The sequence below is a fragment of the Miscanthus floridulus genome, chromosome 8 (assembly GCF_019320115.1).
Source record: "Miscanthus floridulus cultivar M001 chromosome 8, ASM1932011v1, whole genome shotgun sequence".
Classification (NCBI taxonomy): domain Eukaryota; kingdom Viridiplantae; phylum Streptophyta; class Magnoliopsida; order Poales; family Poaceae; genus Miscanthus; species Miscanthus floridulus.
The window spans coordinates 131,077,686-131,094,775 of NC_089587.1; positions in this window are offsets into that span (position 1 = coordinate 131,077,686).

The following is a 17,090-nucleotide window of genomic DNA, read 5'->3' on the forward strand; positions in this document are numbered from 1 at the left end:
CTAGCGCCAACGTACGACCACCACATGGCATGCATGGCCTACATCGGTCGCCCACAATGGCTGCTGCCCTGGCCAATTCAAATAGGTGAAGGAGCCAACTGATAGCATGTTTTTGAACCTCCAAATCTCCCAAACCAGTGGTGAATTTTTGAAAACTTCATTAATACAAAGTGTATGGCTACATGAGTACTACAAGATTGCTTAAAAGAGTTTGGCCTAATTTCCAATGGTTTTCAAACTATAGTGCTCCAAAGCAAGGTACTTTGAAACTGAAAACCAGTTTTGGACTTGGCAAAATTTTCTAAGTTACACACAACATTTTGTTGATTTTTGTGAGCTTTGTTTGACTAAGTTAGACACTGATTTAGCTATGAGCTTTAAATAAAGTTTGTTACCCTTAATGTGAACTACAACTTTTATTTAGGTCACATAGCCATACAAACATCATAAGCTACTATTCAACTTTAGTCAAACTAGCATCATGAAATTGACATTTCAAATTAAACCAACACTTAGAAGCAAAATTGGTTCATGTCATGAATACAAAAGTTGTTCCATTCACCATTCTAGATGTGCCTAAGGTATTGTTAGTGACCTTACAACTATTTCACACATTGGTCATACATGATTACAATCATAAGCATATATATAATCAACATTTCATGTGACAATGTATAAGAATGAGATGAAATTTCATATGCTCATGTTCATGAATGCTTGGATGATGCTTGTGCTCATGAAATGCAAGTGCCAAATGCCATGCTTAACACTAGGGTGTTACGGGCTAAGCAAGGAGTTTTCCCAACAACTTGACATAACCATCAGAGGTTCATCACGCACAAAACCACTAAGGAAGGAGAAATCCTCTTAGACCACATTCTATAAAACACTCCTCCCTTAGAACCCCTCCATGTAGAACCAATATCAGGCCATCAGGAAGTCTCTTTGGCTGAGGCCGAACCTACCTTTTCCATTTAAGAGCCTTCACCCAAACTAGAGGATCCAAAAGGAGGTCTCCAACCATTGGACCTCCCACCTTTCGAGGATAACCTTTTTGAAGAATTCAAGAATACCTCAAACTATCTTTGTCAAAGGAGACCGCTAGTTCCTATCAGTCCACTAGATGCACTAGATGAAGAATTCCTTAGGGAATCCATTAGGGAGTTGATGTCAATCATGAGCAATGAATGTGTTGAAGAGGCAGAATTCTCTCCTAAAGAAATTCACATTCACGCCCCTTCATCAACCATTCAATGCAAAATTGGTAGATCTTGGGAAAATGTACTTTAGTAATCCTACTATAGGGGCAAACCTCATGTCCACATCTTGTGCACTTGCCTATGTAGGCAATGGACCATTCGCCCCCACTAATAGGTCCCTAAGACTCATCCCATGATCTAGCATGGAAAGTTTAGGGGTTTTGCATGGTGTAAACATATATCATGGAAATACCATCTTAGCCTTTGACTTCCATGTCTTTGACATTTAGGATTTTGACATCCTCATAGGGCATCCCCTAGAGAAGCTCTTCATAGAAACACCTTCATCTAGGGATCTTGACGTAAAATTGGGGAGAGATACTTTTTCCATTCCTATCACTTGAGCTAAAAACTCAGTGGCAGACACTCTTCCCCACCATAAACCACCCAAGGAAGTCATGTTGGTCTCACCATTCGAATCTCCTAAGTCATCCTTAGAAAAAGATGCCAAACTCTTTATAGAAGAAGAGGATGACCTAGGTGAAACCATCGATCTTCCTCAAGAGGAAGCAACGACAGGACCTCCTGGTCAACTTAAACCCTTACCCACTAGCCTACGTTATGCTTTCTTGAATGGTGACAAACAAACTCCTATAATCATAAGCGACAAGCTCACTGAGGAGGAGACATCCAAACTCATCGCCATCCTAGAGAAACATAGGTTAGTTTTTGGGTATTCACTCCATGACCTTAAGGGGATAAGTCCAACACTTTGCACCCGTCGTATTCCGAAATGACCCTGCAAGCACACCATCATGCAAACCCTAACACAGGCTCAATAACATGATGTGAGAAGTCATGAAAAAGGAAGTCCTAAACTTCTTCACGCTGGGATTATCTATCTCATGCCACATAGTGACTTGGTCAGCCCCATCCAAGTGGTGCCCAACAAAGGGGGCATGACGGTTGTAGAAAACAATAAGAATGAATTAATCCCACAACGAACCGTCATGGAGCGTATGATGTATATAGACTACCAAAAACTCAACACTGCCACAAAGAAAGACCACTTTCCACTGCCCTTCATTGATGAAATGTTAGATCAGTTGGTGAAGCACTCTTTCTTTTGTTTTCTCGATGGGTATTCGGGGTATCACCAAATTCCTATCCACCCCGATGATCAAAGCAAGACTACTTTTATAGGCCCATATGGAACATATGCATATAGATGAATGTCTTTTGGGCTATGAAATGCACCCGCTTCTTCCCAAAGGTGCATGATGTCAATTTTCTCAGACATGATAAAAGAAATTATGGAGGTCTTCATGGATGATTTTTTAGTCTATAGAAAAACTTTTGATCATTGTCTAGAAAATTTAGACAAAGTCTTGCAAAGATGCTAGGAAAATGATTTAGTTCTTAATTGGGAAAATGTCATTTTGTGGTTCGAGAGGGCATCATTCTTAGACACTTAGTGTCTAAGAGGGGGATTGAAGTTGATAAAGCAAAAATTGAAGTTATAGAACAACTACCACCCCCTGTGAACAAAAAAGGAATCCACAACTTTTTAGGACATGTAGGTTTTTACAAAATATTTATTAAGGACTTCTCACAAATCTCTAGGCCATTGATGAACCTGCTAGCTAAGGATGTACCTTTTGAGTTCACTGATGAGTGCATAAATGCTTTCCAAACACTCAAGAGAAGCACTCAGCACCAATCATCCAACCACCCAATTGGTCGCTGCCATTTGAAATAATGTGTGATGCTAGTGATTATGCCATTGGTGTGGTCCTTGGCCAAACCAAAGATAAAAAGCATCATGCAATTGCCTATGCTAGAAAACACTGATAGGAGCACAACTTAATTATGCCACCATAGAAAAAGAACTTCTTGTAGTTGTTTTTACAATTGATCAATTTAGATCTTACTTAGTGGGAGCAAAAATAATTGTTTACACCGATCATGCTGCACTGAAATATTTTCTCACTAAGAAAGACTCAAAACCACACCTTGTAAGATGGATTCTTCTACTCCAAGAACTTGACCTAGAAATAAAAGATAGAAAGGGAGTAGAGAATACTATTGCAGATCATCTGTCGCATATGCTAGCCACTAACATGTAGGAACTACCAATCAATGACTTCCTACATGATGACATGTTGCTAAGGGTGACAGATTCAAACCCGTGGTACATGAACATTGTCAATTTCATGGTTTCAGGGTATGTACCACTAGGCAAGAATAGGAAGAAGCTACAAACTGAAAGCAGACATCACCTTTGGGACGACCCGTACCTCTATAGAATATGTGCTGATGGCCTATTAAGAAGGTGCGTGCCTATGGTAGAGGGGATACAAATCATCAAAAAATGACAATTGGCTCTATACAGAGGCCACTATGGAGCATTCCGCACATCTCGCAATGCAATGCCCCTCAACTACAATCTTCAAATAGAAATATTTGATGTGTGGGGCATTGACTTCATGGGCCCATTCCAAAAGTCCAAACATTGCGAGTACATCCTCATCGCCGTCGACTACATATCAAAATGGGTGGAAGATTTGCCATGCAAAGCTGCCAATGCCAAGAGCGCCAGGAGGATGTTTCAGGAAGTGATCTTCCCTTACTTTGGAACACCAAGAATATTAATAAGTGATTGTGGTCCCACTTCATCAACAAGACCTTTAGAGCCTTCCTAAGGGAGCTTCGAGCCAAGCACAACATGGCCAACCTTTACCACCCATAGACTAGTGGCCAAATAGAAACTTCAAATAAACAAATAAAAATATCCTGTAGAAGACGGTCAATGACATGGGGAAGGGATGGAAGAACAAGCTTCCTAATGCACTATGGGTATACAAGATAGCTTACAAAACCCCCATTGGCATGTCACCGTTCCAGCTCATTTATGGGAAGAGCTGCCACTTACCAGTTGAGCTTGAGCACCGAGCACACTAGGCAATCAAAAACTGGAACATGGATGTAAGGCAGGCTGGCAAGAACCGATTAAAACAAATCTCTGAGCTGGAAGAATGGCATGAGAAAGGTTACCATGGTGCTAGACTTTACAAAGAAAGAACCAAGAGATGGCATGACCACCAAATCCTAGAGAAAGAATTCAAGGAGGGAGACAAGGTCTTACTATTCAACTCCCGAGTGTAGCTCTTCGGTAAAGGTAGGCAACATAGCAAATGGGATGTACCATTCACAGTCATCAACTCATCAACGCACGGCGCGATCACCATTCAATACAATGATGGTAACATTTTTGAAGTTAATGGTCAAAGATTAAAAGTTTTCTTAGAACCTTCTCATGATATAAATCAAGAAATTGATGAAATAAACCTAATCTCTTTTGATGAATTCATTGCAAATCTATGAAAATTCAAATATCTCCAATATGTTCTTGCATTGTTACTCACATACACTTCTCATTCACAATCATACACTATGTGAAAATAATACTTTGCTCATATCTCAATTAAAAAAAGAACATATAAAATTGGCAAATGTGTTTAAAATTTAAGGGTAAAAATGGAACACCATGGGGATCAGATATTCATGCATGTAAGAACATCTAGAAGGAAGCGTGGGCGACCCTAGGGAGTGGCCGCCTCCCTCCTAGCTCCTCTCATGCATTGTCTGCTAGGATAGCTTCTTCTGACCGAGTACATCATGATCATCTAATGTTTAGCATCGAAATATGTTTCCCTCGTGCTGTACCTGAGCCTATGTAAAGGATCCCAAAACCTCCTCCTATTCCACACCAAAGGCATTCCTTCCCTTTGCGCTTAGCATTGATCCAAAGCATCCTAGTTAGCCATGGCCAACCAAGAGCTCGCTCTACACACTAGCTCCAACTCCACCTTCAACCTAGAGGAGATTCCATAGCCCGTCAACCCAACACCTAAAACCACCTATGTGAGAGAGGAAGCATGCGCTATTACAATGGCTCCACTTGATGTCATGCCTCCACTCTATAGCGAGGCAAGCGGAGGCACGAGCGTGCGGTCCACGGCTAGGACCAAGGTGCCACAGGCCAACATCTAGCCTAGGCGGGCACCCCCATCAAGGTTGGCTTCGGGGCCGACAGCCTCAAGTGCAAGCCTCTAGAAAGTGCTATAAAAAGCGTCCGTGTAACGCCTTCGGGCAACACTGTTTATAGCTATAGCTACACTATAGTGGGGGTTCAAAAGCCTGATGGTGGGTGTGGAAAGGGGCTAATGTGCAAACCAAGGATAGGGAAGGGGCCAACAACCCCCGTCCAAAAATCCATCACGAAAGAAAATAGCTGGCTCCTCATCTTAACCCCTTAGGTTTAAGAGAACCACTAAGCCGCCTATCTTAAAAGCATGTGCCATGTTCAAGGAGGATGAAGAGCCTACACCTCTCAAAGATCCTCAAATCACCTCGCTGAAAAATAAGATCGTAAACCTATGCGAGGATGTTCGAATCCTCAAGGGACAACTAGATGATAGCAACATAAGAGAGACAAGCCTTGAGCACCAGTTAAATGTTTGCATCTTTAGCTTCAGGCGTAGTCTGGCCAAGGTGGCAAGAGTGACACATGTAGAACACATCCTTGAATAGGCTCATGTTCTATTTTTAAGCATATGTTCTGTTTTCTTAGGCGCATATTTCAATTCTTAATTCTCTCATTCCAAATTATTTTGTTTCGTTCCAATCATGTAATGCGCCTACTAGTTTAATGATGAAATAAAGTTTCCCTTTAGAACTATTTGTCTACACTTGTCTCTTGGATCCTTTTTGTTGTTGAATATGAAATAAAGACATGTACAAGTGTGGGGGAGGCACTACAATCACCTCCAATTTTGCATAGATAAACAGCACACGCGAAAAACATGGTCTGTGCAACTCTCTCTTTCTTCATTAATAAGAATTCTAAAACTGAATTCAAACAAATTAAAATAAAAAGTGATGCTCCATCTCCATAATCTTCCTATGATTAAAAGTTTGTATACCCTTTATTCCCTTCTAATATTCCTAAAAACTTGTGAACACTCATCATAGGGAACCCACTTTATCTAAGTAATTGACAAATGAGATATAGTTGGATGGTACGACATTTACTTATTCCTGCAAAATATTTGGGATTTATTTTACAAAACAAAATTTCAAATAGCATGTTCCTTGAAGGACATACAAATACCTACCAAGGCCATATGTGTTAATACATGACAAAAAAAAACCTTCCACATGTGCCTCTTACTTTGTGTTGAGTTCGGTCAAATTTTGTGACCCCTGTTGAGAGATGTTTCATTTTCTCAAGATCAAAACTCATGTACACGCCACAAATAAACAGCTATTCCTACACTAGGAATATGCTAAAGCATGTTTCCATTACCCACCAATGAATACTCCATGCTCTAAAAATATGATCTCCCTAGCATATTTTTGGAAAGAGACATGAAGGCTATGCATTGGAAAAATATAGGGACACATGAAGGTCCCAAAAGCATTCAAAAAATATGACAAGCACATGAAGGCTCATAGAAATATATATATGATAGCCATGTCTCCAAATAAAAAGCTAGAAAAGGAGATCATATCAAATAGAGGACTATGATTCCACCAAAAATTCCACACACTTGCACTGTTTTGATCTAACAGTATGATGCTTCTCTCTAGTGAGGTCTAGGATTTGACTTTACAACATATGCAAGGTAAGTGTGCCCTACAATATTCATCCCTACCTAAAGCTCCATAAGCTCTCTAGAAGTAGGACGATCAAAAGAGAAGGCAAAAACTTTCAAATATGCCTTGGTAAGGAACCACTTACAGAATTGAGTGTCTTGAGTGAATCATTCAACGAGCAAAGAGCTACCTTTATGTTTTCAAAATCTTACAAAACCCATGTTTCTAAGCATGAATAGGGTAAGGAGATTTGAATCCAAGCTATTCCATTTTTTAATTACCTAAGATATTTTCATAGACACTTGGAAGTTCACATGTTATGGTGAAGCATGGAATAACCCGTATACATATTTTGAATCAAGGAAATGAACCCGCTTAGTCCTTAAACTTTACTCAAGGATGAGCAAAGGGCTAAGTGTGGGGGAGCTTGTTGGTAGTGCTTAAGTTCATGATCCGACAACCAACATTTGAAAAAAATAAATAAATATGGACACCAAAACTTAGAATTAGTGTTTTTAACTCACACTTTCCACAAGTTTTGGTACAAGCATGTTTTGTAGGTTACAAACATAAATGCATGGAGAAATTCAATGAAAGGCGCTTTTTGACACAAATTTGCACAAAGGAACAACAAAGGTGCCCATCAACTCAACTCAACTGGGGCAAAGCACCACCGAGGAGCGATCTAGGTCTAGCCAAAGGCCTACCACACAAAGGCAGTGGCCAACGGCAATGGTCAAGGGGTTGCCAACCCTAGGGGCCGAAGACCCCCTATGGGTGCCTCCATGCCTCTCCTCGCTCTGGCGGTGGCATGCCTCCATGCTAAGTCCGTGCAGCCAGGTCCTCGCACCAATAATAGCATGAAGCATTGCCATCCTCCCTATATAAATAGAGGGGTAGAGCTCCCCTCTATAAGACAATCAAGAAAGCAATGAAGAGAGGAAGAGTTTCATTTTTTGGTTAGCTTCAGCTAGAATAAGAGTGGAGTGAGTAAGGAAAGAGTTGGAGAAGTGCTAGAGCTACAAACAACCTCCCCTAGTGTACTCGTTACACTTAGCGGAAGCATGTTGGAGCTAGCACTCCTTCGCTGGTACCTCTACGAGTGTCTTACTACTTGGAGTAAGAAGTTTTTGTTTAACTTTGGCATTGATATACTAAGAAAGCTACCCTTGTCCATTAGAAATTTGTGGGTTCATCATTCGTTTTTGTGGCAGTTGCTCTAGTAGAAGGGCCCCGATAGAGATGGATAACCCTTGTATGCATGCTAGAGTAATAGTTGATAGCATAGACGGGGTGTCCAGGCTAGAAGCTATCTTCGTTTACCTTGTTTCCCATGGTTTAGGGGTAGGCGGCAGGTGGTGATAGCCTTGTCCATCCCTCGTATTCCCCCACATTTAGGTTCGATGTAGGCTACAAGCCAGTATCGCCTGGTAGACCAGGTGCGCTTCAGTGCCCGAAGCAAGTCTATAGTGCCAAAGTTATCTTCGCTTAGGATATCTACCCTTAGGAAAACCTCACTACCCAAGCTACCTCTCACTTGTTTTCTTTGGGTGAACTAGCTAAGAGACTTACACATCTATTCCTTTGGGAATATATGATACCCTGAATATCTCTAGGTGAAGTGCTACAATGGTGTATCCGTTCGCTTGTGGATTCCTCTGCTTTCACTAAGAAACACCAACAATAAGCATGAATTAATCTGAAGTTCAGGTCAGCTTGTTGATGGTAGTTAACATTCATCATAAACCATCAATATAACTTATACAAATGCATAAAAAGGATCACCAACATAGGTCTAGGGGTTTAAACTAATAAATTCCACAAGTTTTAGTGAATCTGTGTTTGTAGGAGGATTTACTCAAAAACCGTCAAGTAGGGCCTATTCATCAAAGCAAACCATGTTTATCCACAGTGAAACTGACAATGGAAGACTCTAGAAGACTCCAAAAGACAAACCACTATAGCGGAGGGTAGGTGGCTACCATGTGGGGCCGGTTGGCCCCACCTACAGGCCACCCGGCCCCCTAGGCCCACCTGTTAGCCCCTCCTTTGAATGTTGGTTCTCCACCACCTCCTAGATTGCATCTACACTGTTCTTTCAAGTTGGTTTGATCCAAGGGTCTAGAATTGATGCTCCGGTCTATATATAGCAGCCCTACCCCACTCCCTAGAGCCATCCCTAAAACCCTAATTCATATCTCTCATTCAAAGATCAAGATACATTAGGAGGATGAGGTCTAGACTCTCTAATGTAGTAGATTAGTAGCATGGGAGTGAGGGTCGAGTTGGACTCATGCTCAAGTTCCAGATCTAGTCTTGGAGGCTCGGCGAAGCCTTGTATCTTCACTTCTACATCTTGTAAGACTTATTATCAATTCATCATATTCATATCTACATGGCTATGCTTACTTTGAATATATATCTTGCTTAGTTATGGTTATCATTACTTTTGTGTGTGGGTTTATAGAGCACTTACCCTGCTAGTTTACCAGTTAGGCTAAGTAGCCGAGTCTCATGTAAGCATGGTGCTTATACGATGCTCTGCCTGTGAGTGCACCCTATTCTCTGGTTGGGTGATAGCAGTGGGAGGTGATAGCCCCGTCTATCCTTTGTAGTCCACTCTGAATTTAGTAGGTTCTTAAATTGTAGGACCATAGTCGTGTCCATAGAGTTATGTATTATTGGTGCTCTACCGTCTAAGTAGCATCCCAAAGTGCACAAGCATAGAGTTAGTCTTAGTTATAGTTGGGTATATATATGCTTTGACCATGTAATAAGAATGTCACAGGAATCTACCTCACCATTGTTCTTCCGAGTTGACTAGCTTATGTTATCTTAGTGATATATCCCCTGAGTGTCATTATATATAAATTCCTATCATTACCTCTACCCCTTGCTCTAGCTATGTTGGTATGTTAATTGATAGATATTCCTTAATTACTCAATAAGTCTTTACTCCATTGTTTCCCTATGGTAAAATATAAATAACGATACCTAAAATACTCCCGGTAAAATGCTACAATGGTATTCTATGCGCTTGCAGAATCCTTCATATTCTATTTGAGTTTATAAATACCAACAAGCATTTTTGGTGTCGTTGCTAGGGAAACAATTGGCGTAAAGATTTAGATCATTAACATACCACTGGCTTTAGTAGGATTACCCCTGTTCTGTTGAATTGTGGAATAAGATAGGACAACAGATGCCGTTTTGACCTTCCAGCAAACTTCCACAAGAAAAGAAGAAAGACAATGAAGAACCCAGGTTGCCTGAGCATTCAAGATCCATCAACACTAGAACCCTGCCATCTCACAGGTTTGCATAAACATATATATATATATAACCATGTATAGATTGGAGAAAAGGTTAACGTCACAAGAATTCAAATCACATCTCAAGTGATGGAAACAAATGTTGCATTACTCACAAATTCTATCTTGTGAGTCATGGTGAGTTTGATCAAGAAAGGATAGATAGTCTTACTCATGGACTTTAAATTTGATCAGTAGTTATCCTTTAACTTATTGCATTCCATTACATGTTTACTTTGAATAATCCATGTATTCAGTCCATTTAGTTTGAATTTTCTCATATCAAATCCACAACATATTTAGTTCTTTGCATACGTCCATGCCACTTGCATCAATTATCTAAAAAATCTCTCTCACCATGATCATGCTCTTTCATCTCTAAACTGAATAAATCTCTATAGTGCTTTCATACTACCTTTGCCTACCATAATAAGTTTTGGTTTGGAAATACTGCACATACTTCCATAGGTGTTTAAATTAAGCATGGTGCTTAGATTAAATAGCCTCCCTTAATCAAATTAGACATGGAGTCAAGTTTGGTTATTGAACTAAAAATTGCTTGTGTAGACACTGGATTTTTTGTTGGACTAACCCCTGTAGGAAACTCTCAAATCCAATCTAGGTAAGTCAAGAGATGAATTCACATCAGAAATGAATCAAGGCATGTGATGATCTCCAGCAACTTTATGTAAAAGAAGGCCTAGTTCATTCTTCACAGAAGGAAGAACTATGAGTATCAAGGTTTATCCACTTATCTCTTATTGCAAGTTATCTTTGCCTTGAACCATGCTAGAATGCAAAAAACACATAAAACTTGCTATAGAACATGATCTATGCTAAGGTAATTCTAAAAACCATCCTTTCATTAGCATAGATGAAAATCATATAGATTATGGATAACAACCCATATTTCAAACTTGTTGTATTCCCTCGGGTATGTGTCCATTAACATTTTCTAGGAAAGAATGAATATATGTTATGCCTATCCATGGTTTGGTATGAACCTACGAACCAAAACCAAACCACCACTTTAGCTATAGATGATAAATGAGACAAGTGCCACAAAAAGGATCTACAATAGAAGCTCTCACTCATAGAAAGTGGACAAACAAATTGATAGGCTATGAGCAACATCAAAGACAACCTAGCATTGAGCCTTCCCAAGACTCAAGCTAGGGTTCTGATGAGAAGCAGGATGCAACCCACCTTTGTATTAGCTAGGAATACACCTGCTTCCATCATATTAGAAAACACCATCTCACACATCGTCATCAAGGACCAAGACAATGAGATGCCACTACATCATGCCGTACATTCTCATGCCAATAGACCTCATCAATCAGTGGTTCACTATCGACTGTGTCTTGTAAGGCCATGAATGACCATTGTCACACAAAAGACACCCCTAAGTCATTAGAGATGAAGCTTTCACGCAAACACCAATGAAGTTCCTTCCTTGATCATCAAGATGGCTAGCATATCATTAACAAACAAAGAAGAACACTCCATCACACCATTAGAGGACAAAGGCAACCAAGGAGGAACTTGAGTTTACATCTCCAATGGACCCCAACCCATCAACAAAGAATCAACAAAAATCAAGAAAGGTTGATGGATGAAGAGCATGCAATTGTCCGTATCCTCATCTCCAGTTCGAGGCTTAATACAAGGAAAAGTCATGCTTAACGGACTATGAGCTCTTGTCAATAGGTAAATCGAATAAGCCACGAAGCCCTCACTGATAGGTACACTGGACAAGTTTCCTTCAGGTTTGTTTGTCACTAATCATTTTAACAAAAAGAAGGAAAACATAAGGTATATTCAACCAAGTATTATGCAACATAAAATCACATTCATAGGAGAATTCTATCATCCAAGCTAGATTTTGCATTCTACAAAATTCAAGTCTGGGGGATGGAGTTCTTTAAAAACATCTCATGCCATGTTGCTAATTTGTCTTGGTCATTTTTACCTTCATGATGTGCTCGACTTGCTAAATCACTAACAAATAAAAATCTAAATAATCATGCTCCCTTGGTTCATCATACATATTCTTGTTTTTAATTGAATGAATCTCTTTAGTCTATAAGCTTCCTTGTTCTATTACAAGTATGATTCGAAACATTATTCAGACATGATTATTGAATTAAAACATACTTGTAGATAATTTGGTTGTATATATGGACTAACCCTTGTAGGAGAATATTCAAATTTTGTTGGGAATATTAGGAGATCATTCATAGAAATAGATCAAGGTTTGAGGTATTTTTTAAAAAGATTTTACACATGTTTGCCTTAACCTTGTTGAAAATTTAATGTAGTGGTGAACAATCAAGGTACACTATTTAAAACATGGGATAAAGATTCTATCCAAATTAAAATGTTTAAACCAATTATTTTGTAGCATAGAAGGTGACCTTTGGCTCTATGACAACACTATCCTTGCTTTGAATCATTTGTATATTCTTTTAGGTATGTGTTGTCCACTAATCCTTTGTAGAGAAGAAACAATGAGTAGAGCAGAAGGTCTAAAACATTGCTAAGATCCACAAAAGAAAGCACAAAAAGATGGCATGACAAAAGAATAAGAAAGAAAGAGTGCGACATAGGAGACAAGATGCTCATGAACAGCTCAAGCAAGGAAACCTTCAAGTAGGAAGAGAAGACCACCACAAGTCATCTACCCTTCATCACATGGTGTCATCACGCTCCAATAATGAAGGTAACATCTTAAGGTAAGTGGTCATCATTTTCCTCTTGATCTTGGTATGCACATAAATGAAGAAACAAACATGTTTGAGTTATAATTTTACTTAATCCAACCTAATTAACTCAACGTGTCTTGCTCCTTAAGCTTGTTCATAGCACCACTTTTTTGATCCCATAGTCTTAACCAATTGAGCTAAAATGTTGCATATCTTACCCTAGGAAGATGATAGTCATAATCATGTAAAATTTGATACATTATAAAAATGGACAATCCTTCCATAGGTTAAGCAACTCCACTCTTTTTGTCATCCTTCTGATCTTATCACCCATGTTATAAGAATAAATAATGCACATAACATCAATCATATTATGATTCAATGTGCCTAAGGCTAGAGAAGAGTAAATAAAGTTTTAGTTCTGTTGGTGTTTTTCCACCAACAGAGCCCATCCACTTGATCTCTACCTTGTCTTTATGAGTAGAACACACTTCGAGCAAGTGTGGGGGAGTCGATTACCTAAATTCTACAAGTGGAAGTTTTGATTTCGACAACAAGCTCACAACCATTGATGAGAGGACACCTGCCATCCAAGGTACATTACATAATCATACACAATGGTGGATAAGCATGGGACAGTAGATGGTCAGCTTCCAACAACAACAGCAGTAGCAAAATCAAAATTGGGAGGCTTTGTTCCAGCACCTCTGCATCCGGCCACCTTGTTGAGCAACCACGACAACAACTAGCTTAAGGGAGAATGCATCCCCCATGTATCTAGATAAGTGTTTCTTTTCCTTTTATTATTCTTAGTTTGCTTTATATATATGAGAAAAAAGATGAATAACTAAAAACAAAATAAAAAGTTATCTTTGTAGATTTATATATAGTTATAAAGTGTGAAAAAATAAAGAGAGTGTGTCTAGTTTGCTTTAATTTGTTTTAAGAGTTGAATAAAATAAGAAGGACACTAAAGATAATCTTTTAAAATGGAAATGATGAATAATTGCTCTGTTGTAATTTCATTCAAGTATCTAGTTTTTAGCCTTAAATTATCCTGAGTTTTGGATAAGATTGTTTTGATATAAGGATTTACTCTGAACTTGAAACTCGTGGGTAGTACATGCTTGACCTAAATCTAGGTAATTGACGGATATGATATGAGAAGGTTTGAGGTGTTGTTTATCTTGTTCCAAGTGATACTAAAGTTCTGGAGATTTATCTTTTGAAAAACAAAAAAAATGCTACATGATGAGTTCTTATATGACAAATCTTGAATTCCTAGTAGAGCCATAGATGTTATTAAGGCTAGGAAAACTTCCACATATATGTTGCTTGTTTTGCATTGAGTTTTGTTAAGCTTTATTGACCCTTTTGAGAGGTTTATCATGCTCTTAAAATCAAGATCACGTACACTCCACTCACATCTTCAGAGGTTAGGTATATCTTTGTTTTTAGTAACTCATTTTTTCTAATATATATATAAAGCAAACTAAGAATAATAAAAGGAAGGAAATACTTATCTGGATACATGGGGAATGCCTTCTCCCCCAAGCTGGTTCTTGTCATGGTTTCTCAACGAGATGGCCAGATGTGGAGGTGCTGGAACGAAGCCTTCCAATTTTGATTTTGTTGTTGCTATTGTTGATAGAAGCTAGCCATCTCCTGTCCCATGCTTACCTACCATTGTGTATCATTGTGTAATGTACCTTGGATGGCAGGGGTCCTCTCATCAATGGTTGTGAGCTTGTCGAATTCAGAACTTACACTTGTAGAATTTTGGGGATCGACTCCCCCACACTTTACTTGAAGTGTGTTCTGCTCATAAAGACAAGGTAGAGATCAAGTGCATGGGCTCTATTGGTGGGAAAACACCAATAGAACCAAAACTTTATTTACTCTTCTCTAGCCTTAATCACATTGAATCATGATAGAGCTAATGTTATGTGCATTATTTATTCTTATAACATGGGTGATAAGATCAGAAGGATGTAGTATTTTGACTATGACTAAAAGAGTGAAGTTGCTTAACCTATGGAAGGATTGTCCATCTTTATAATGTATCAAACTTTACATGTTTATGACTATTATCTTCCAAGGGTAAGATATGCAAAATTTTAGCTCATTTGGTTAAGACTATGAAATCAAGAAAGTGGTACTATGAACAAGCTTAAGGAACAAAACATGTTGAGTTAATTAGGTTGGATTAAGCAAAACTGTAACTCAAACATGTTTGTTTCTTCATTTATGTGCATACCAAGATCAAGAGGAAAATGATGACCACTTACCTTAAGATGTTACCTTCATTATTGGAGCGTGATGACAACATGTGATGAAGGGTAGATGACTTGTGGTGGTCTTCTCTTCCTGCTTGAAGGTTTCCTTGCTTGAGTTATGCATGAGCATCTTGTCTCATATATCGCACTCCTTTCTTATTCTTTTGTCATGCCATCTTTTTGTCCTTTCTTTTGTGGATCTTGGCATTGTGTTAGACCTTTTGCTCTACTCATTGTTTCTTCTCTACAAAGGATTCATGGACAACATAGACCCAAAAGAATATACAAATGATTCAAAGCAAGGATAGTGTTGTCATAGTGCCAAAGGTCACCTTCTATGCTATAGAAAATTTGGTTTTAACATTTTAATTTTCATAGAATCTTTATCCCATGTTTTAAATAGTGTACCTTTATTGTTCACCACTACTTCAAATTTTCAATAAGGTTAAGGAAAAGATGTGTAAAATCATTTTGAAAAATACCTCAAACCTTGATTTGTTTCTACAAATGATCTCCTAACATTCCCAAAAAATTTGAATATTTTCCTGCAAGGGTTAGTCTATATATATATATATACAATCAAACTCTTTACTAGTATGTTTTGATTCAATAATCATGTTCAAATAATATTCCAAGGCATATTTATAACAAAACAAGTAAGCTTGAAAGACTAAAGAGATTCATTAAAGTAGAAATAAGAATATGTATGGTGACCCAATGTAGCATGATTATTTAAATTTTTACTTGTTCAAGATTTAGCAAGTTAAGCTCATCATAAAGGTAGGGATGACCAAGACAAACTAGCAACATGACACGAGATGTTTTAAAGAACTCCATCCCCCATACTTGAGTTTTGCAGAATGCAGAATGAAGTTTGGATGATAGAATTCTCCTGTGAATGTGATTTTTTTGTTGCATAATGCTTGGTTGGATATACCTTATGTTTTTCTTCTTTTTATTGAAATGATTAGTGACAAACATACCTAAAGGAGGCTTATCTAATTTACCTATTGGCGAGAGCTTGTAGTCCATTGAGCAGGACCTTTCCTTACATTAAGCTTTGTCTTTGCACCATCCGATGAGGATATGGACAATTGCATGCTCTTCTTCCATCAACCTTTCTTGATTTTCATTGATTCTTGTTGATGAGTTGGGGTTCATTGGAGATGTAACTCAAGTTCCTCCTTGATTGTCTAATGGTATGGTAGAGAGTTGTTCTTTGTTTGTTAACGATACGTCGGCTGTCTTGATGGTCAAAGAAGGAACCTCATTGGTATTTGCATGAAAGCTTCATCTTCGATGACTTAGGGATGTCTTCTTGTGCCCATGGTTGTTCATGATTCCATGAGACATCGTTAATAGAACACCACTGATTGATTACATTTTGTTGACATGAGATTACACTCCATGATGTAGTGGCATCTTGTTGTCCTAGTTCTTGCTATCGACATGTGAATCGGTGTCCCCAAAGATGATCGGAGCAGACGTATTCTGGATAATACCAGGTGGGTTACATCCTGCTTCTCATCACAATCCAAGCTTGAGTCTTGGGAAAGCTTAATGCTAGGTTGTCGTTTGATGTTGCTCTTAGCCTGTCGATTTGTTCATCCACATCCATAGCTATAGTGGTGGTTTGGTAGGTTCATACCAAACCTTGAACAGGCATAGCTTATATTCATTCTTCTTACAAAATGTTAATGGACACATATCTAAAGGAATATAACAAATTTGAAATATGGGTTGTTATCCATAATTTGTGTGATTACTTTAGCATAGGTTTTGTTTATCATGTGTTTTTAACAAATTTTATTTGTCCACTCCATTCTAGCATGGTTCAAGTCAAAAATAACTTGTCACAAAAGATGAAGTGAATAAACTTTAATACTCATAGATCTTCCATCCATGAAGCATGAGCTGTCTTCTTTGTGCAAAGTTATTGGA